Source organism: Myotis lucifugus, unplaced genomic scaffold (genome assembly GCF_000147115.1).
Source record: "Myotis lucifugus unplaced genomic scaffold, Myoluc2.0 scaffold_51, whole genome shotgun sequence".
Classification (NCBI taxonomy): Eukaryota; Metazoa; Chordata; class Mammalia; order Chiroptera; family Vespertilionidae; genus Myotis; species Myotis lucifugus.
This window is the reverse complement of record NW_005871099.1, coordinates 2,773,550-2,797,031: the sequence shown is the minus strand read 5'-3', so window position 1 is coordinate 2,797,031 and position 23,482 is coordinate 2,773,550. Positions and strand designations below refer to the sequence as shown.

The 23,482-nt window shown below is 35.6% G+C and overlaps 1 protein-coding gene across 1 annotated transcript in view; it reads right to left on the bottom strand.

The window, feature by feature from the left end:
• PCLO (piccolo presynaptic cytomatrix protein) overlaps positions 1 to 23,482 on the bottom strand; it is a 274,100-nt gene that overhangs the window by 158,432 nt on the left and 92,186 nt on the right. The gene's annotated exons all lie outside the window — the stretch shown is intronic.

Here is a 23,482-nt window from a genome sequence, read left to right as displayed (position 1 = left end):
GGAGAATTGGATCACTGTTTTCTAAATCAGTGAAACAGTGATTTTAAAGAAGACTGCAAAAAGACTATCTGAAATAAAAAAAGATGAGGGATCCTTAAAGATGACTAATTTACTCTCCTCACTATAAAAAAGAAAATAAATCTTTAACAATAAAGATGGACCCAGGAAAATACCCTCTCTTTTTCCTTTTTCTGTGTGTGAAAAATCTGCATTTGCTCCAAATAGAACTATTAAATTTCATAGTAATTTTCATTTAATCACCAATTAATCAAGATTTTTTTTTAATTTAGCCTATAGTCGCGTATCTCTTGACTTTGGTCAAAGGTAGCTCTATGTACCACAGTAGAACTTTACAAAGTACATGGAGATTTTTCAAGAATCACTTAGGCATAATTCTCTATGTGCTATAGGATTAAAATAAAATTTCATTTTTAATAACATTCACACTTCTCATGCAGTTGAGCAAGACACATTCACAGGCTCCAACTGTTTGGTATCTTTACCCCCACAGTTTTTTGAATTGCTAACCAAAACAGTTCCTTATATCTCTGCTCCTCAGTATAATTCATGGGCTACCTTTGCCAAACTATGGTGAGGACATGCAAATTCATGGGAACTACATCAAAACTATTTTAGCAGGATCCTGGCATAGAAGAAGGTGGATCTGCCCTTTTAATAAATTGTTGGTTAATTCTTTTGCAAACTGAGGACTGAAAACTCTCTCAAAATATGTACAAATAATTATAAGGGAGACAGATTATATTCGACTAATATTATTATAGAATTCTTCCCTTACTGATGTACATTGTGCTTTTTCTTACATTATACTTGCTATCATGTACAAAGTAAAAGCTATATGTATAGCTTCTAATTGTTACCATTTAATGAGTTCTTATTCTGTAAAGTACACAATTGGAAGTTCATACAAAATAGTATTGCATTCATATGTTTCACTGTCTTCTGCAAAGTTCAATTTCAAAATGCTTTTCATACTACTACATCACTCTTTTCAGTTGCATAACTTAAATTATTTAGAGACAAAAATCACTTACTGTTCTAAGATATTATCAGATATATTAAGTTTCATTTCTTACTACAGCTTCCAATTTCTTTAGAGACATAAAAAAGGTTGCTTTATAATGACTCTTTTGAAATCTGTAAGCCACTATAATTCTTATTTGCTGATCTAAAAGAGTAAAGACAAAAGTCAAATATTTAACTTCAGGAAAATGCTGTCTACAAAACATTAGTATGTATTATGGATTAATTTGCTCTTTGTGTGTATGATCATCCAGTACCAATTCCCTTCTTAATTTCCTTCTTAAGCAGCTCTGAAGTGAATTGTGGCTTTTTAATATAAAAGTCTTAGGGGGAAAAAAACCTGATTTGATCCCTTATGTCAACTACTAAAAGCTCCAGCCCATGTGCAGAATTGTCCCTGGAGGAGATACTTGCATATTATTTACAGAAAATCAATGTTAATCTCTGCTGTGGGTTTAAAAACTTGGTTGAGCCACATTTAAGAAATCTTCATTCAGAACCTGATATTTTAAAAAACAAAACAGACACAAAGAGCTGTATCACTGTGCCATTTTGTGAAATGGATTCTAAAATCCAAATTCAGGTGTGTGTTAACCATTTCCGTCCAGGGCATATCCTAATGTAAACAAGAAGATTTTTAGTATACCAAGAATACAGGTTTAATTACATTGGCAATTCTTTTTTTTTAATTCTTTATTATTTAAAGTATTTCATATGTCTCTATTCTCCCATTGACCTCTCCCTGGCCACCCTACCCACTGTCCCCCACACATGCCCTTACCCCCCTTGTGTCTGTGTTCATTGGCAATTCTTGTCAATTTAAAATATGATTATTTTATCTGAGTTTTGGAGAAATATTATTCTTACAAAATTCTCCTCTCTTGCTACTTTCAGTATATTATACCACAGTGGCACACAACTCTTGTTAAAAGGTATGTTGAGGAAATTAACACAGTGACTATTTCAAGATAGTATATTCAGTATTTTCACACATTTGAAGTTCAGATAGGAAAAAGGTATGTTCTAATTAATCTATTACTAAACACTTCATTCTCCTGATTTAAAATAATGCTTAATAAACATACAAGCAGTGATAACCCACACACTACTAAGGTCTCAAGGCAAAGAGAAGGCAATAGTGCCAATCTAAAAGAAACAGAATTTATCCTTACAGTTTCATTGGCTACTTCAAATTCATGTTTTGCTTGATATCTCGTACATATTCATTTAAACTTAATATTTTTAATCATTGCTATTTTGTAATATTTTTAACATGATGTTGCTTTACTTGGTCTCTTGGTTGCATGATTGACTTGCATTTTGAGTAAAACTACAAGGCAAAGCCTAATTTTTTTTTTACTTTCACCAAAATTAATCTGGAAACTGAGGTTACTATTCTTATTATGTTACAAATAACTATGACAACTATGTAATTACTAGAGGCCTGGTGCAGAAATTCGTGCACCAGTGGAGGGTCCCTCAGCCTGGCCTGCTGGATGGGGCCGAAATTGGCTCTCCGAAATACCCTGAGGGGTCTCAGATTGCAAGAGGGCGCAGACAGCCCAAGGGACCCCACCGGTGCACAATTGGGGCCAGGTAAGGACACAGGAGGTTGGCCAGCCGGGGAGGGACCACGGGAGGGCTCCAGGGTGTGTCCAGCCCATCTCGCTCAGTCCCAGTTGGCCGGACCCCAGCAGCAAGCTAATCTACCAGTTGGAGCGTCTGCCCCCTGGTGGTCAGCACATGTCATAGCGATGGTCGACTGGTCGACTGTCTGCCCCCTGGTGGTCAGTGCACGTCATAGCTAGCAGTTGAGTGGCATTAGCATATCATTAGTATATTATGCTTTGATTGGTTAAATGGTCAACCAGTCAACTGGACACTTAGCATATTAGGCTTTTATTATATAGGATTCTGTATATTTCTTTCTATTTCTATCTATGGTGTACACATAGCATTAGGAAAGTGTATTTGTAATACTTATTCCATCAAGGAATGCACATCAAAGTAGGAAGATTAGGACATGAGTAAAAATAAGTATACTAATAATTTGCCTCAAAAAATAAGGAAAATAAAAAGAATGCAATGGATTTAACAGGATTGTCTGATGAATCCATTTAGAACATAGATTTAATACATCATGAGTCTCACAAGTGTATTTTTTCACCAATCAGAAATGTTGAATGGATGGTCTCAAATATGTGTCTCTTCTTTCTGCAGCCCTAGAACCAAAATTAGAATGCCAACATAATCAACAAGGATGTTTTAGTATCAATAAAGAACTGAAAGAGAACAAAACTTATAGTAACACCAAAATTTTATATTTCTTTAAACATGTACATTTAATTTTTTTTTTTATTGCGAGGGTAGAAAAACTCAGAGGCAACAGTAAAATCTAAAGTGGAAATGAGAAAAGAAAAATGGACCAACACGAGTAAAAATGAAATTTCATTTTGGACAACAAAACTCATTGTCATTATCATACATCACTAAATACAAACACAATTACTGGAATAATTTGCTTCACAAAAATAATTTGGGAAATGCTCTGTAAACACCTAAGAAGATGTAAAAATCTGTGGTTCACTTTTTTTTGCATTCTTTTTTTTTTTAAATATATTTTATTGATTTTTTACAGAGAGGAAGGGAGAGAGATAGAGAGTTAGAAACATCGATGAGAGAGAAACATCGATCAGCTGCCTCCTGCACATCTCCCACTGGGGATGTGCCCGCAACCCAGGTACATGCCCTTGACCGGCTTCACAAAAATAATTTGGGAAATGCTCTGTAAACACCTAAGAAGATGTAAAAATCTGTGGTTCACTTTTTTTTGCATTCTTTACCAAAAAATAATCCCAAAGATTTTTTTTATCAATATAGTCAGGAATTTAATTAAGATGTATTATATAACTAGGTCCAAAAATATTATCTGTACTTTTAATTCCTCAATAGCTATACCATTAAATACTCATAATGTTTCTAGTCCAGTGGCAATCTGAAGATAAATTAATCAAGATTCTTTAAATTATATAAGAATTCAGTGCTTAATAAACCATTGCCATATATGATTTTCACTAGCTGAAAAGATTTTACCAGACATACCATTATGTAACACTTGCAATTGTGAAACACATGACTATTCGTATTTTGCCTTATAGTTATATATCAAGTTATGGTTTTCTCTTTGAAATAAAGACAGTCAGTTAGGCAATAAAAAATATACACTATAAATTATGTATAATGTATTATATATGTATATATGTGTATATACTGAGCGCATTTCTATTATTTACTTAGTTTACTACATAGAAAATTACAAAATATAAATGCTTATGTAGGCTTTTTAACATACTAGTCATCAATATGGATGCTCTCAGACCATTTCTATTTGTTTTTATTTGTTTTTAAAATAGATATTACTTTTAGTATACTCTTAGTATCTTGATAGTACAAAACATAATAAAAGTTTATATTTCAGCCTTAGCCGGTTTGGCTCAGTGGATAGAGCATTGGCCTGCAGACTGAAGGGTCCCAGGTTCAATCCCGGTCAAGGGCACATGCCTGGGTTGCAGGCTTGATCCCTAGTGTGGGGCATGCAGGAGGCAGCCGATCAATGATTCTCTCTCATCATCGATGTTCTCTCTCTCTCTCCCCCCCTTTCCCTTCCTCTCTGAAATCAATAAAAATATGTATTTTTTAAAAAGTTTATACTTCATCTAGATTTTTAATGTATTAAATAAATGCAGAAGACTCTGTAAAATCAAAAACATTTTATTCAAAGTTTTAATATTAATAACCAGTATATCAATATTCATCCAAGTAGGAAAAATTCTGTTAGTTTATAAAAACTGTAACCCCACTTTGATCAAACATACTAGAACATATTCAATTGTCAGCTAGTACATGTTAATAAAATGTATTCATTTTAAAATTAAATAATCAGGGCTTGTTCCAAACAAAATAAACCTCCAAAAATCCATTAATCTTAAGTGGAGAGTGGGAAATGAAGGCAATAAAAACACAGAAAAAGGATGCTGCTGTGCTACTCAGCATTTTTCCATCAATAAGCAATTTGCTTTATGTAACATTTCAGCTGTAACTATAGCAACAATACCATTAAGGAAAATCTGAGAACTTCAGGCTTGCCTATTTATTTTTCCAAGTATCTTTTCTGAAGCATGATAATAAGACCTACAGCAGGTTGAAATTTGCCATTAGACTTAAAATGAAAGGAAAGCTATGGTTGCAAAACCTACACAGCATGCATATTTGTATTTGAAAAATCTTAATAGCATTTTCACAAGAACTTTCATTAAAAGACCAACTGGACTGATTTTTGAAGTTTATATAACTTCCATCAATGAGGTATTTAAGCAGAGACTTGGGTGCCCCTACTCAAAATTCTGTAAAGAAAAAGCTAGCAGTCAAGGAATTGGTACTACTAGTATAATACCATTGAGTTTCCTGCTTACTATTAAGATTTTGAGTCAACAATAAAATTTTTACATGGGTTTTTGTTTTTCTGTTTATTTGATTATTATTCAGAATGTTATTTTTTTAAGCTGAGAAATAATTACACTAATAATCTTCTTAGAAATCACTATAACTCATTGACAGAACCCAAAATTGGGAGCAATGTTATGTGCAAATTGTCACTTTGATCTTAGCATTAGGGTGTTCTCTTTATCAATGTCACTTACAGTCTTAGCATTAGGGTGTTCTGTTTATTGAAGGCCCATGCACTCTTACAATTCAATTTACATCCTGAAAATCATTTTTTGCTTATTAAATGTCTAAATTATTTCCTTTTGTCCTTGAAAGGGAAAAAGACTGAAATCACAGTTCATGCGTTCTTTTTTCAGATTACAAAATCAGTTGTTCAGACTACACAATTAGGATATTAGAAATCTGTGATCACTCATGAGACTGCACTGTGCAACTATATGCAATAATGTACTTATAAACTTTCTATTCTTATTCCTTGCTTCTTAAAAGTGAATGTGTGTCGACTCTTTTTCTTATCATACTCTTTTTGACTTGAATATACACTTCCTCAGTATTTTTGTTCCCTTTACAAGCATTGAAACAAAACTAACTCATATCCAAAATACATAATTGAAATATTGGGGTTCATCCTCCTTTAATTTATATGTAGTTATAAGAATTATATCAGAGTATATTAGAACATAACGACTCATATAAAAACTAAGAAAAAAAGGCATTTAATTTTAAAGGAATTACTGAATGTGAAGGGTAGGAATCAATCACAAATTCTAATGGAATATTGGATACTGTTAGGAACTTGTACTGAAGTTATCATTATCACTCTTAGGTCTAAATTGATCAGTGGTTCTGTCCCTACTCATCTCTTCTTTTATGTCTCTGCTTATTTCTCTAAGACCCTCACACCCCTATACACCCACATGAAGTCTCTGTTTCATTCAGTAGAATCTTTAAATGTAAGTTTCTATATAATGTAAATTACATTAACAGAAATTTCTATAATAGAAACATGCCAACTAAAGTCTTGTATTTTACACCAGGGATTAAAGCTATATTTAGATTATAATTGCATACTCCTAATTGATATTCTTTTTCAGTCAATTCTTTATTGACTAAATCAGGATAATTTTTCTAGCCACTTTCTCATCACAGTTCATATGTATTTTTCTAAACTAAAAAGTAATCTCAGAGTGTTTGGTATTTTAAATACCATTACATAAATAATATATAAATACACAAATGAATTATTTCAAATACCTCTGAATATTACATGAACACAATTTTATCAAACTTATTAATGAAAATCAGAGGCTTAGTTTCTTTTTATAAATATATATATGCAAATGAATATATATTTATATTTATGCAAAATATATATTTATTTGCATGGATAAGAATAAAATAGTGTTCATTTTCCTAATATCTTCCTAACTACCTCCCTCTCTCCTTCCCTCCCTCCTATCTATCTCTATCTCTCTCTCTCTGGAGAGAGAGGTATGAAGATCACTCCCAAATTTCTGCCACGAATTTCTGGCTGGATTGTTATATCATTTACTAAGATAGGAACAACAGGGAGAAGGAGATATTTGAATATCCAATATTTTAAAGAAATTCTTTAATGTATCAAGTGATGATGCTGAGTTAATTGTACCTATGGGTCGGAAGCTCAGAAAAGAGATATGATACAGAGATACACATTTGGGAGTAACAGCAAATCTATAATGTTTTAAGCTATGGAAATTGATGAAATCCAAAGAAAAGGATATAGAGTAAGAAGACATGAGGAGCTATAGCCAAACCCTGAAGCTGTATAACATTCGGAAGCTTGGTTGAAGGTAATGACCTAACATCAGAGTCTGAGAATGAGCAGGGAAAGTCATAGGTAGAACAGAAAAAGAAGCATGAACCATGGAAACCAAGAAAAAAACCCTTGGCCTGTGTTTCCAAGTGGTTAGAGCATGTTGGCGTATGCACCAAAGGTTCATGGATTCGGTTCCCAGTCAAGGGCACATACTGAGATTGTAGGCTGGATCCCCAGTCCTGGTCCGGGCTTGTGCAGGAGGCAATGAATCGATATATCTCTCTCACATTGATGTTTCTCTGTTTCTCTCTCACACCCTCCCCTTTTCCACTCTCTAAAAATCAATGGAAAACTATCTTCTGGTTAGAATTAACAACAACAAAAAAAAGGCAAATAAACCAAGAAAAAGAGAGTGAGAAGAAGCAGTCCTTGCCCTGTGTGGGTTGATGGTGCAAATAAACTGGATTCCCGAAATTTATTAGAGACTAGCAAGAATCAATTGTTTTGGTAAATTGATATAAGAGTGGTTGGGATATGGGAAATGCAAGCATAAAATATAAGTAACCCTTTAGAGAAGTTTCATGGTGAAGGGTAAGTGGAAATAAATCACTGCATGAAATGAATATAAATTCAAGGCCATAAAATCTGAAAACAGATAACCCGGATTTGGAGACAGGCTCTGCTAGTTCCTAGCTGTGTGGATTTATATAAGTTACTTAATCTTTCTGTGCCTCAATGACTTCATTTTAAAACTGGTGACAATAATGACTTCATCAGAGGTTTTGTGAAAACACACACACACACACATACACACACACACACACACAGACACACACGACATATGTAGAGTTCTTAGAACCATATCTGATAAATAATGGATACTATACATATTTGTTATAGTTTAGTTCAACATGTAAAAATCTTTAGCGCACTCAAATGCTGATTGACAGAATCCAACATAGAAGAAAAAATGAAATATATTTCTCATTATCTTCAGGAGGAGAAATTGATGATTCTAATCATCTCATTTTTGCTTAAAAGAAGATTCTATTTTTATGAGCATTTTATCACTTTTATAATAAAATACTAATTATATTTTAGAAAAAATGCATGTCATAAAATTGTGCATAATTATATATGTTGGGAAAAGAATAACAATGATAAAAGCTATTATATTTATCTACTTTTGTTGAAAATCTTACATGTAATTATGTGTGTGTATATATATATATATGTATATAAATAGAAAAATTACTGCAGGAATATTTGCCAAAATTATTAACAGTAGCTAATTATAAGTGCAGAGTTATAGAGTATTTCGATTTTATTTGCTTTGCTCCTGTTTATTTTCTACATTTTCTGCAATTAATATTAATTATATATTTGTAAGTGGAAAATGCTACTTAAAAAATTAAAGACATTTTTCTCTGGATCCTGGAAGTCTATAAATTAGGGCTTGATCAGAACCCAAGCTACTTAGCTGATACTGAAGTACTGAACGTGGGCCACCAATCTCAGGCCACCAATCTCCGGCCACTGAGTCAGCACTGGCCTTTCTATCCAAATCCCTGAGGTAGAATCAAAAATCTTGTTAGCTACATATTGCTGTCCAAACAATGTTCATGAAATACAAGTCTGTGTATGACAAACTCCTAGAATGACTCTCCTTCCTTATGAATAAAACTGTCCATCTGTAAGCCCCACCACATGCATTCAGAAGTAGAAGGTAAGTGAATAGATTTTCTCTCTCATGGTTAAATGTTTTTCATTTTTCAGTTTACTTGCTCAGAGGCCCTTTCTTTTCTCACATAAAACTGGTGACAATAATAACTTCATCAGAGGTTATTAGCCAAGTTTTGCCTGTCCTTCAGAAACTGTTTTGTTAGCTAGTACTCCCAAAGAACATATGCTTTTTATCACGGCCATGGTTAAAAAATCATTTCCTTCAGGCAATTGTTCTTCGCACACTCTTCAGTTTTGCAGCACTACACATTCTTATGTCTATCTCCTTTTTAAAAGTGCAGGAACCTGGCAGTGTTCTAGCACCAGCTCCCATTTGTTTTCATGCAAGTACACAGTCTGGGGAGATAATCAAACACTGGGAGCAGGTGCTGCTCTCCCCACAGCTCCCCGAGTTCCCCATGTGAAAAGGACATGGCACAGGGTTGGACACCCACTAACAGAGGCCCAACAACAGATGGACCGACTAAGATGAGCACTGCTGCCAAAATCTGGAAATGTCAAAATAAAACACAACACAGAGGTTGAGGGAAATGGGAAAGTAATATGTGTGAAAATGGAACCTGAAATTAGAATCAATGTTGAAGAAAGTAAGATTAAAAATGCGTTTTTAGTTTCTGCAAGAATTCAGTTCACATGCGGATGTTTTTAAAAAGAGGATGAACCGGGCCCTTATTTTTTGTACATGTGCTACAGAAGCCAGGAGGATGCTTATTTTTTGATAGTCTGTTTTAATTGTCTTAGCTTTCTTCTGTTTATTTAGGAAGCTTATGCTAATAAGCAAATATAGAGGTCTGAGCCATTAAAGAATGTGTGTTTTTGTTGTTTTTTAATCCTCACCTGAGGATATTTTTTTCCACTGATTTTTTTTTTTTTTTTGAGAGAGAGAGAGAGAGAGAGAGAGAGAGAGAGGGAGGAAGGGAGAGAGAAACATCGACGTGAGAGAGACACATCAATTGGTTGCCTCCTGCATGTGCCCCAATCGGGGCCAGGGAGAACCTGCAACTGAGGTATGTGCCCTTGACCAAGAATCAAACTCGAGACCCTTCAGCCCAAAGGGTCTGCAGGCCGATGCTCTAACCAGGGCTAAAGAAATTTATTTTTTTTATCTTGGCTTCAAGGAAAGGTTATTGCTTGGGCAACCGGTAGATTCGGGAGAGGGTAGAGATGAAGAATTGAGATGAGGTTGGAGAAATAGGTCTATTATTGGTGGGCCTTGCAAGCCAGGTTCATGAATATGAAAGTCATCATTTAAAAAGAGAGAAATCACTGCAGTGTATTGAGTAGAAAAATGTAATGTATGACATGAAGAAAATATTAAGAAAATTGTTCTGAGTGCTATATAGGGTAGATTGAAATGAGAGGAAGGCTCGGCACTGACTTAGCTGAAAAGTATGCTAGATAAAGGGAGGCTGGCAAAAACTGCATATCAACTTTCCTATCAGACTATGGGAAGCAATCAACAAGCAATCCTAGGTCAGACTGTAGAGCCCAGGGCAATTCATGAGCTTGACTTTCTGGTTTAAACCATGTTAGGAATGAGTAGTCCTCATCTGAGGAAGGCTTAAAGTGGGTACAGGGAGAATCTGGTTGTTCCCTTAGTGAATAAACTTTGGCTCCATGAGTCTAGAGGGGAACAAGAAAAATGAAAATCTTTCTGAAGAATAAGAAGACAAATAGGTCTCTAAAACTGATTTATTAAAGTATAAGAAAAATAATTAGAAAACAATTTGGCATGTTGATAAAATGTCTAAAAATGCTTTCTATGAAGTAGGAGGGAGAAGATCTAGAGATAAAAATACATCTTTTATAAGGCAATGAAGATGGGTGAGGAGAGGAAGAATTGAAGTAAATTCATAATGCAGTCATAGAGTTAAACTGTATTTTGATGTCAGAAAAGAAAGTATAAACTTTAAAAAACTTGAATGGAGTTGAAGAGAACAAAGACAGAAAAATTAAGTTGGTCAATGAAAGGACATGAAATAGCTACAAACACTCTAGAGAACGAAACCAGAACTGGAACAGGAGCGATAAGCACAGGCACAGTTGCTGGAAAGGACTAGCGTATGCAGATGGTTGACTGAGCTCCAGGAAAAATCAATGCAGAGAGCTATAACTATATTTATTATCTTAAAATCATTATACCATCCTTTTCTTAAGGAGATATTATAATTCATATTACATTTACCGCCGCAAAATGAGATTACGCTTCTGTATCACTGAATACTAGATAATATTTTTACACATTTTCAGAGAAAAGAGACATTAAAACACAAACTGTACACAACCAAGTTTCTATATGATGACAAAGAAATACATTACATAAATATATTGTACTAGAGGCCCAATGCACAAAATTCGTGCAAGAGTAGGCCTTCCTTCCCCTGGCTGTCGGCACCGGCTTCCCTCCAGCACCCGGGACCTGGGCTTCCCTCACAGCCCCGGCTTCGTCCGGAAGGTGGTCTGGTCTAATTAGCATATTATGCTTTTATTATTATAGGTAATATATAGACTCATCATGTAATAGTAACTATAAGATTTTCATGGGAAAAATATCTTGACAACACATTTCAAATTGCTAAACAATAAATCTAAATGAAGAACTCCAAAATGGAATAGCTGTACTATAAGTGAAACACTCCAAAATGTATAAAATTGTTTATAGCAGTATTATTTATATTTTTAAAAAAGCTAAATTAGAAGCATGCTAAGGGCTCCAAAATAAATTGTCATGCACTGACAAAAAAAAATCTATGTATCAAAATGTTTACAAATGTGTGGGTTTTTTTTAATCCTCCCCCAAGGATACTTTTTCCATTGATTTTTAGAAATTGGAAGGTAGGGTTGAGGGGGGGAGAGAGGGATGGAGGGAAGGAGAGAGAAAGAGAAAGAAACATCAAGTTGAGAAACACATTGATTGGTTGCCTCCCACACTAACCCCAATCAACTAGGGCAGGGGATGCAGCAACCAAAGTATGTGCCCTTGACCAGAAATTGAACCCATGACCCTTTGGTCCCTGGGCCGATGCTCTAACCACTGAGAATACCAGCCAGGCCTTCAAAATATTTTTAATGCCACAGAAAATGTGTAACACATAATTCTGTTAAGTGAAAAAATAAAATATAAAATTGCAAACATGTATAGCTATTAATAAATATCTACAGAATCTCAGAATAAATGTGACAAATAAAGAAAATATGTAATGTTAAGAATAGTTGCATCATCAGGGAAATCAGTTATGATACATTGTCCAGTTTTGTTTTGGTTTGCTAAATAATTTTATGTATTTTCTAAATTTTCTACCATTTTTTTCTATTATAATCAGGGAAAAAAGATTAAAATGTCAAATTTTGGTATTCTGTTGAAAGTGTTTGTGCATTTTGGTATTTGAACGGTAATATATCTGACAGAATTACATACTTTTAAAATATGCTTAGTAGGGTTATATTTAAATCATCTTACAACCACCCCATTTTAAGTGGGGATCTACAAGTCACCTTGCAAACACAGATATTAAATCTTAATTGATATTTTAAAGAAAATACTAATTTGCTTTTAATTTCAGGGAGGAGTCAGCGGTTTACTGTTTGCTATGACTACGATACAACTTTTTTTTGTTTGTTTGTTTGGGTTTTTAAAATTTATCTTTATTATTGAAGGTCTTACAAATGTCCCCCTTTTCCCTATTATCTCCCACTGTACCCCCAGGCCTTCACCACACTATTATCTGTGTCCATGGGTTATACATATATGCATATAACATCTTTGGTTAATCTGTTTTGAAACTTAAAATAGCAGCCTAAAAATAAGGACATAATTGAGGTGTACTTAGTGAAGTATTCCACAACATCAAAGAATTGATGGCAAGTTTTAAAGTATAATACGTTTTAAAGGTTATTTAGCACTCAGTTAGAATACATATTAGAGGAAAGCTTTTTTAAAATTTGAGTTATGTGGAAAATACATCTCTGGAAGGTGAAATAATGGAGATGAAAATGAAAGAACTATGATGGCACATACTAAGGCGCGTGGCATCTTCCTGTTTGCTTATAACTTACACGTACTAATATTGAAGCTATATTCAATAAATATTTCTGGAACCCTTGTATGAATATACGAATGAATGTGTGAACAAATAAGTGAATGAAAGTGTCAACAGTGAGTTGTTAAAATATCTTAAAGAAATTGTAGTTCTTTCAACATATGTGTTTTGCTTTGCTTGTAAATAGTATAGCTATTTTAACTTTAGACCAAATGAATTTTAAATCTTTTAGGGGTAAAGCAGAAAGAGGAGCAGAAATAAAGAACTGAGTTCTCTTGTTTCCATTTTAAATCAATTTAGGCAAAACTATATAAAACCTATATTTTATAACCTAATGTATTGGATTTAATCTATTATAACAGGTAGTCTTCTGATCCTAAGTGTTGAACAAGAAGATGAGATTGAAAGAGAAACCGTATTCACATAGCCAAGTACATATATGACATTCCACTGAGAATGTGAGAGCCATAGAATAAGGCTTATCTTTAACTTTGAAACTGATCACTAAGTGAAAGTACTAGATATTAGTCCTTCAGTGCTTTAGCACAAAGGACTGTGGCCCTGAGTAGCAAGACCAATGATTATGTTTTCAGCAACAATGTCTCTACTTGGGGGGGAAATAGGGTTAGAATATGTAGTATCTGGGTGCCATGACTAAGACAAGCTTAATACACTTTGGGGCCAAGCTTTACTAGTTCAGTCAAAAACTAAGTAAACATGTCTTGTGCCAGTGTGGTGCAGGTATGTAACTAAACAATTCCCTAATGTATCAATGCCAATGACAGTAGCGACAATAGTGCCTAAACATCTTATGGTTTCTCAATCTCGAAATTTCAATAACCATTCCAGGAAACTTGTTATTTTCTGGAATGCACACCTCAAACTAAGGAGATGGAAAAGCTGCCTGCTGAGTAATTTCCGTGACTTGACTCATCTTAACCATTCTGTCACTCAGTGATCATCACTGCCCACTGGCTGCAGGCCAGTCCCCATGTTAGGTGCTACTGACACTCACTAGGGAAGAAAAGGCCCAGCTCAGCTTTATAAGCCTCACAATTGGTGGAATGAGACTGACATTTAAAACTCTAATACAATTTGATAAGCCTAGCCCAGTGGTTGGCAAACTGCGCTTGGCAAACCGCGGCTCGCAAGCCACATGCGGCTCTTTGGCCCCTTGAGTGTGGCTCTTCCACAAAATACCGGCTCTTCCACAAAATACCGACTTCTGTGCATGGGCCACGAAGTTTCAATTGCAATGTACGTGTGCGCCCGCACGTGGTATTTTGTGGAAGAGCCACACTCAAGGGGCCAAAGAGCCGCATGTGGCTTGCGAGCCGCGGCTTGCCGACCACGGGCCTAGCCTAACAGTTGGGATTTTATCAAAATAAGAGGAAAGAAGATATGTCACCCTTATAATGGCATGAGCCAAGTATGGTTAGGTGAGAACACCTGGAAGCTGTCTTCTAAAAACAACTGTAAATCAGTCTTTGCCCTTGATTTCTTCACCCTCTTTGGTCCTTTTGCTTTTATGCAATTTACACTGCAGAGTAGCATAACGGAGAGAGAACTGTACTGCAGAGCTGAGACTAGAGTGATGAAAGTGAGGAACACACTTTGGAGCAAATTTAAAGGGGTGTGGACAAATTAGTAGTCACAAGATAGTCACAGGGACGGCAAGTACAGCTTAGGGAATATCCTATGTAATAAAAGGCCAGCCACAATAAGCGTAACATCTGGAACGACCAGAGACCAGAACCACCAAGGCTCCTGGTAGGGCTGGCCCCGCCCCCAAGCAAATGGTTAGGGGTGATCAGGCAGGCAGGCAGGCAGAGTGGTTGGTTAGGGGTGATCAGGCAGGCAGACCAGTGGTTAGGGGCGATCAGGTAGGCAGGCCAGCGGTTAGGGGCAATCAGGTAGGCAGACAGCCCCTCGCAGGGCTGGCCCCACCCCCCCAGCAAAGAAAGAGGGAGACCCAGGCCACCGGTGGCAATTCTGTGGCAGGTGTGCATCAGGCCAGTGATAGCCCCGCAGAGGGAGGCCCAGGCCAGCAAGTCATCATACCCTACGCCTGTTACCTGCAGAGGGAGGCCACTGGTGGCGGGGGGAGGAGGGGCAGCGCTGTACAGATGGCAAGCAGTGGCAGTGGTGGGGATGGGGCCAGTTGCCTGCAGCTGGGGGAAAAAAGCCCCGATAGGTCCTGATCTCAGGCCAGCCTAGGGACCCTACCCAAGGGGTCCCAGATTGTGAGAGGGTGCAGGCCGGGCTGAGGGACCCCCCTGAGTGCACAAATTTTCGTGCACAGGGGCCTCTAGTAGTCAATAATATTGTATGGTGCCAGGTGGGTACTTGAAATACTGGAGAGATCACTTTGTAAAGTATATGATTGTCTAACCACCATGCTGTACACCTGAAACTAATAAAAAATAATATTGAATGTAAACTGTAATTGACAATTTTAAAAAATAAAGGAGCATGGAAAAGCTCAGTAGCCATATATTTTTAAAAATCAAAATTATTGCCAAAAAACTTCATGAAGAATAAAATACATTACAGAGAGGTGGTTGCTGTCCCTTTGTTTTACTTGTGTCATTGTGCAATGAAAGGAGACATTCCAGTCAGCCCACTGGTTCCCAGTTGGCAGCAACCCCTTCAGGTCCCTGTCAGGTCCTACCATGGCTGGATTTAGGAAGACTGATGGTGGTGTGTGAATAGATAGGGCAGTACAGGACTTTATATCTACAGTCACTTTAAAAAATACTTAAATTGCCCTAGCTGGTTTGACTGAGTGGATAGAGCAGTGGCCTGCAGACTGAAGGGTTCCCGGTTTGATTCCAGTCAAGGGCACATGCCCTGGTTTCAGGTTCAGTCCCCAGTAGGGGGTGTGCAGGAGGCAGCCAACCAATGATTTTCTCTCATCATTGATGTTTCTATCTCTCTCTCCCTCTCCCTTCCTCTCTGAAATCAATAAAAATATATTTAAAAATTCTTAAGTAAGTGTATATAAGGGTACTTCTTTTTCCAGAAGACACTGCGCTGCAGAAATCTATTCCCAGTCTGCTTTTGACTTGCTATGGAATCGTGGAGGAGTCACTGAGCTCCTTTGACTTGCAATGTTCAAACTTACTCATAAATTACAGATAATAGTAACTGCGCTAACAGTGGAGCTACTGTGAAGAAAGTAATATGAAAGGGCTCTGTAAAGGTAATTTCCAGCTGATACTATATCAACCTACTGTTTATTCATTTTAGTGCATTCGTCATTTCAGGTAGAAATTTCTGACTGCTTCTTATGGTTTCTATGTCATTTTTTATGCAGTTGAAGGTCTCAGTTCCTTGAGCATCCTTATAACCTTTTTTTTTTTAACTCTCTCTCTGGATAAATTGCTTGCCTGCATTTCACGTAGCTCTTTTTTTTTCTGGAGATTTCTCCTGTCCTTTCATTTGGGACATATTTCTTTGTCTCCCCATTATGGCTGTCTCTTTGTGCTTGTTTCTATGTAGTAGGTAGATGTGTTGATTATCTACTTCTTCAATTCAGCTGCAGGTTTTATTATGTGAGTGTTTAAATGGTATGGGGTTTTCCTTTTGATTTTTCTTACTTACTAAAAATGTGACCATCTCTTAAGACATACAATATAATTTTTAACTTTTTCATCCATGCCCCTAGCATCTATTTGTCTACCAACCAGTCACTCCTATTCTTCTTTCAATCTGGCTTCTAAAATTTTCACCAGACAGCTCCAGCTAGTGTCTAAAGAGGCACCCTGAATATTGCAATTGACAAACTCATTATCCTTTTAGTACGGGACATTTCACCACTTCATACTCTCTTTTCTTTTTCCTTCTAATGCAGAAGCACAGGGCTCCCTTAGCTCTAGCTTCATCCTGGCTAATCTTTTATTCTTTACTGGCTCCTCTTCTTTCTATTTTTAACATCACTGTTTGCCTGGATTTTTTGTCTTGTTATCCTTTTTTGTCTTAAGCTCAGATCTCTCCAGTATTCTGGATACAAGTATCCATTTTTATTTGTTATAGTAATTCCCTTCAGGCCCACTAGCACCTTTTGATTACTATTCCTTTAATGAAAATTATTTTCATTTATGGTGCTACCATTTTCCAAATCACCCAGGCATGAAACATTGCATCTATTTGACTACTTTTTTTTTACCTTTACACTCACTTCCTATAATCTAGAATCAAATCATGAAGTTTTCCCATCTAACACTCCAAATGCCTGAGATGTGGCTTAGTGACTAACAAGCCAATCAGACAGAATTGCTATTAACTCCTTAGCTATTTGACTTTAGCCAGGTAACTTACTAATCCAAAAATAAGTTATAATATCACCTAGTAGGTTATTGTAAAGATCAAACAAAATAAAATGACATTTGAAAGTGAGATACAATATGACATTATTATGCCATTTTTCTATAAGTAACCTATTCCTCATGTATTATTTAAATGTTTCTATCTACATACATATTCCAGTTTTTTCTTCAGCCTAGAACATCTTCCCATCACATACCACTTATATTCTACCATCATTCAAGTCCATCTTAAATATTCTTCCCTTCATAAAGACTTTGCTGGTAAATTACTTTTCCATACTAATATAATCTTTCTTCTTTTTAACACTTATACTGCTTTGTAGCCAATGTCTGTATTTTTCAGTTTTTTTTTGTTTTCTCTATTCCCTAGACATGTCTCCCCACTATATTTTCAAATTCCTCAAAATATTCCTGCTACAATGTCATTGCTCACCTAGACTATTATTGATTTTACTACATTCATTTTCCCTTTATTTGAAGTAATAGTTCATTACCAGATAAAATGGCAAATTTCTTAGATAAATGGTATCATATTTATCTTTAGTACATAGCCTTATTCAAGTTGCTAAATAATTTAATTTGAATTCCTGTAAATTGTTAATGAATTCAATATAGTTAAGAAAAAAGTCAAAAGTACTTCGTACCATCTCCTGTTGTTCCATTCCATGACAGAAAATCAAAAAAAAGAAATACATTATTTTTTACAATACATTATTATTGATGTTTCTATCTCTCTCTCCCTCTCCCTTCCTCTCTGAAATTAATAAAAATATTTTTAAAAAAGAAAAGAAATACATTAAAAAACAAAAAGAAATATAAAATTTCTTCTACATTTTTCCCTAAGAACCAGTTTGTTTCTATAAAAACTCTTGGAAAGAAAAAAAAAAGTATGTGCTATAATTTTCCCATAATGATGTAGGGTTTTTAAATAAGCAAATTACTTTTCATCTCCTTATTCTTCTTAGCCACGTCTCTGACATGAGAATTACCAATCTAATCCTTGTATATATGCTATATTAAAATCACTGTCCAACACAGACCATATTGGTGACTTAATTATAGCATGCTTAGGCAGCATCCACACTTTATGCGATAATTTAAAACCTTTTACTAAGGCCTTTCTAAGTCAAATTTGATGATACCATTTGCATTAGAGAAAAACACAGTGAATGTTATAACACCAGACACCACAGTAAAATCCTTATTTATCTTATACCCTTGGTTACAGTTTTATTTTTAATAAGTAAATATTTAATACATCTGAGGATAATGTTCCAATTAGTTTCTGTTGACCATTTAAAAATGAAAATATTTCAAATCAAGGGTGAATTTCTCTTCTTTCGTAATGCACACATCTTTAAATGCTGTAATGTTCATTCAGATGCTCTAGCAACAGGTCTCTTTAATTTTCACAGTTGTTTTTTGTTTTGTTTTTTTAACCACTATCAGGCTCAAATGCTCCAGGGCATACATGCTAGCCAGGCCACCTTTGTTTCTGGTTGTGCTTTGTTCCTATAAATCAACTGCAATAACCTGGCGCTTATACTATTTCTTGTGAAACATCCACCAAGAAAAATAATTCCAGAACTGAAAGTAAGTAAAATCAATTACTGCTTGTTTTTTTCATAGTAGAGTGGGTGCATCTTTGATTAACTCTATTGACTAAGCTTTTCTAAAATTTTGTAGGGCTAGAGGTTACCCTCTAGAAAATTGATATCAATTCAAGTGAACCTTATCTGGGCATAATGCAAATAATTCATGTCCATAATAATATATATATAAATGTTGTCCAGGAGAGATGGAATTGGTTTTAGTCTGATTAAAAAAAAAGATAACTCCAAGTATTACAATGTATTACTATGTAGGATATTATCCAGTTTTACATCTATTAGAAATATTTCAGCATTCTTGACAGATGTTTTCCAAAATCTCCTTTGAACCCAGTTTTGACATTTTACTAGTTACTTCATTAATTAATGAATTTTTTGAAATCTCTGACACATTTATTTTATATTACATGACAGTCATGTTTTTAATCCTTTAAAATTATAATTTAGGAAGCCCAAAACATATCTCAGTTTTAATAATATAAATATCATTATGAGTTAATATCTATCCTATCTTTACTATGTGACAGACATATTCTGAGTGTTGTCTCTAATTCACTTAATTTTCATAATAGCTCTACAGGGCTATAATCATTATCATCACACTAATTTATAGATGAGCAAATTGAGGCATAAGGATCTAGCTTGTTGAGGGTTATATATCTGTATTTGAAGCCAAAATATTTGACTGTATAGTGCCTGTTAAAACTATGCATTTTTCTGAATTCATGCCTTCCTACCCAATAGGTTGTTTTTTATTAGGGGTTGGGGGTGGATGGGGATGGACTCACATCTTATCTTGATTCCTTTCCTTTTAAGATTCATTGCCAACTGTTCTATTATATCCCCCATGCCTTCCTCAGCGATGCCTAATGTCTAATCTGTGCAGAGACCCTCACATCTTATGAACAATTTTAGCATAGTAGTTCGCCCACTTTACTATACATCAGAATCACCTGGAAGGTTTGATAGACTGTAGACCGTTGAGCCCCATCCCCAAAGTGTCTGATTCAGTAGGTCTGGGTGGGGAAAAAGAATCTGCAATTCTACAAAGTTCCTATATGATGCTGACACTGTGCAGAGGCCACACTTTGAAAATTACTGTCTTAGGATATACTGCTAAATCTCCTACAGGTCGACAGCTAATTAATCTAGGTCGGACATCATCTACTTCTTGATCATGATACTTTTACTGGTATTGACACTGGCTATCCCTGGATGACTGTAGCCTCGCCTCTTCCTCTTTTTGTTACCATAGAAGCATTTGTCCTCACATGCATTGTTATAACTATACATGTAAATATTCTGAAATGTGGGGCTGACCTCCGCATAGTGGCAAATTCTCCTAAAGACTCCAGTACACAGCCCTATTTGTCACTCCTGCCTTAATCTGAATATAGGACAAGTAACATTTTGGGGAGGGTGAGGGAGTGGGAAGTTCTCTGAGACAGCAACTCTCCGTTGTCATAATGTCTGCAAATTATTGCCCTTGACACAGCTGCTAATTACATTGCTCCTATTCCCATTACTATTGTAATTGCTTCCATCCTATCCCCTACTGCTTCCTAGCTCCAAGGCTGCCTCTTCATGGCCAAATAACTTTATGGGCACTGTGTCCTTTCTTCAAAGTTAGTCCTGATCTGGCATTGATGATTTATGGGGTCAATAAGATATTGGTTAAGCAGTAATAAGAAATAGAGAGTAAACAGATCTGACATTCAACTATCTGATGGCATTTCCACTGGTTTTGAAGAAAGGTAAAGAGAAAAACATTTATTTTGAAAAAAGGGAAAGTAGTATTGTTTATTATTTATTGACAGAACAAACCTTTTTTAACAGGTAAGCAAACCTATTTGTTGATCAAACTGTAGCAGGTTGCTCGGTCACATTAAGCTTAATGCACCATTATTGACAGAGGCCTGGTTTCCAAATGTGCTTTTAAAATGGTTTTCTTCCAGGTCATTTTCTTATTAGGAGATTTTACAGTAGGTATTCAGCCTATAACCACATCGCAAGACCAAAGTATATGATGCTATCAGTATTAATGTATTTATAAGTTGGTTTGAAAGGTTTGATAGATTCTTGCTGAAGTGACAAGAGAACCAGTTTCAATGGACAATGGAAAGTGCTCTCTACTCATTTCTGATGGCTACCAAGAGGAAACTGGCAATGGGCTCTGGTCAGAAATAGAGCAAACGGACAGAAGTAAGTATATTTTAAACAATACCTCTGTCATAACTTTCATAAATAGGATGTCAATTCTGATCTTTTTATAGTAAAGGAAAAAGAAAAAGCATATCCTGGGGCTCCAGCTTCCTCTGACTTCTCCCATGATACCCTTTTCAGAAAAATTCAAGAGTGGCAGCTACTGAAATAATGTCTGCTTAATATCCACTTAGAAATCACCTAACTTATAATTCATCTATCATAAATCCTTTTTTAATCCACTAATTGTCTTATGGTAATGACTGTTTTTATTGGGACTACTGAGGGATAAAGTGCATATTATTTTATTTTAATTAACTTGGATGGGGAGGAGAGAAACATCCTCAGTTGCCTTCCGCAGTGCCCTGACCTGGGATCAAACCTGCCACCTTTTGGGATGACGCTCCAATCAACTGAGCTACCCAGCCAGAGCTATTTTATTATTTTTAAATGCACATTAACTGCTATCAAATAATGTTGCTTTCCTCTACAGGTTGCTGAACTGTGGGTTAAATTTCGAGTAAAGTACCTGTGCTAGGTGAAGTATAAGTGTGAAGAAAGGGCTTTTGTTAATAACAGTTTTATTGAGATAAATTACCACCATGAATTTTAGAATATTTTCATTTAAAAAAGAAACTTCATACCCTGTGGTTATCACAATCCTATTTTATTCCTGCCCTAGCCTATCCCCATCCCTAAACAATCACTAAACTACTTCTCTGCAGATTTGACCATGCTGCATTTCACAGAAATGAAACAATATATTGTGTTTTATTCCTGGTATCATTCACTTAGGATATTTTCAAAGTTCACCCATTTTTCAGTATGTACAAGCACTTCAACTCATTTTTATGGCTGAATGATATTCCATTGTTGAAAGTATTACAAATGCCCCTCTTTTCCCCCCATTAACCCCTTCTAGTGTGCCCCCGCCCCCCACCTAGGCCTCAAAGATCCATATGCTATCATGCCAAAAGTGGAACTCCAGGGGGTTCATCCTCTATAATAAAAGCCTAATATACTAAGTGTCTGCTCAACCAGTCGGCCGTTCAACCGAAGTGTAATATGCTAATGATATGCTAAGGCCGCTCAACCGCTCACTATGACATGCACTGACCACCAGGGGGCAGATGCTCTGACCAGTAGGTTAGTTTGTTGCTGGGGTCCAGCAGATTGGGACTGAGCAAGACACAAGTAAACTACTAGCCAACTTTGTAATGTATTGACTAAGTAAATTATTAAAAAAATTTCCTTTCAGAGGTAGTCATTAACCTTAACAGTGAAATATAAACTAACTAAATTAATAATATAATTCCCACTAAGGAAGCCAATAATTCATTATGAGCTATATTTTGCTTCATACAATGTTTCTAGTATACATATTCAGACACAAAATCTGCAATGCTGCACTAATCACATAATAAATAGAATAGTGTTTTTATCATGAGCTCTCATTTCTTCTGCATATTTACACCTCTTAATAGGTTAATTTTAAAGAACAATTGTGAATGATTTTTAGACTGAGAATACCATTTAATCAGGAAATTTAACTTGTCTGAATTTAACTTCATAGCTTTTAATGGCAAATATGATGACAAACACAATGATTATTTTTTCCTTTAAAAATTATAACTGCTGATTTTACCACTGCTTCTTTTAGAAATATAGCAAAACCACCAATATTGCACTAATGTTCAAAGCAAGTTCAAACTTTAAAAAAATGAAGTGTGTCCTTCAAAAAATGAAATGATCTACGTGGTTATGAGGCCAATATGAATTTTTTATCAAAAGGAATAAAGAATCAGAAATATAAAAAAATAGGTGTATATGTGAAGTGAGCCTGCAGCTTCTTGCTTCAAATTAACTTTATCAGACTTGCTGTTGTACCTCCTGCCAATTCTCCACAGACTGTTAATGCCTACACTTTATTTATTTATTTATTTTTTAAAATATATTTTTATTGATTTTTTACAGAGAGGAAAGGAGAGAGACAGAGAGTCAGGTTATGAGGCCAATATGAATTTTTTATCAAAAGGAATAAAGAATCAGAAATATAAAAAACCCGCAACCCAGGTACATGCCCTTGACCGGAATCGAACCCGGGACCTTTCAGTCCGCAGGCTGACGCTCTATCCACTGAGCCAAACCGGTTTTGGCAATGCCTACACTTTAAAACTGACTTATATTTTTATAGCAGCAAAGCCCATTTTTTTA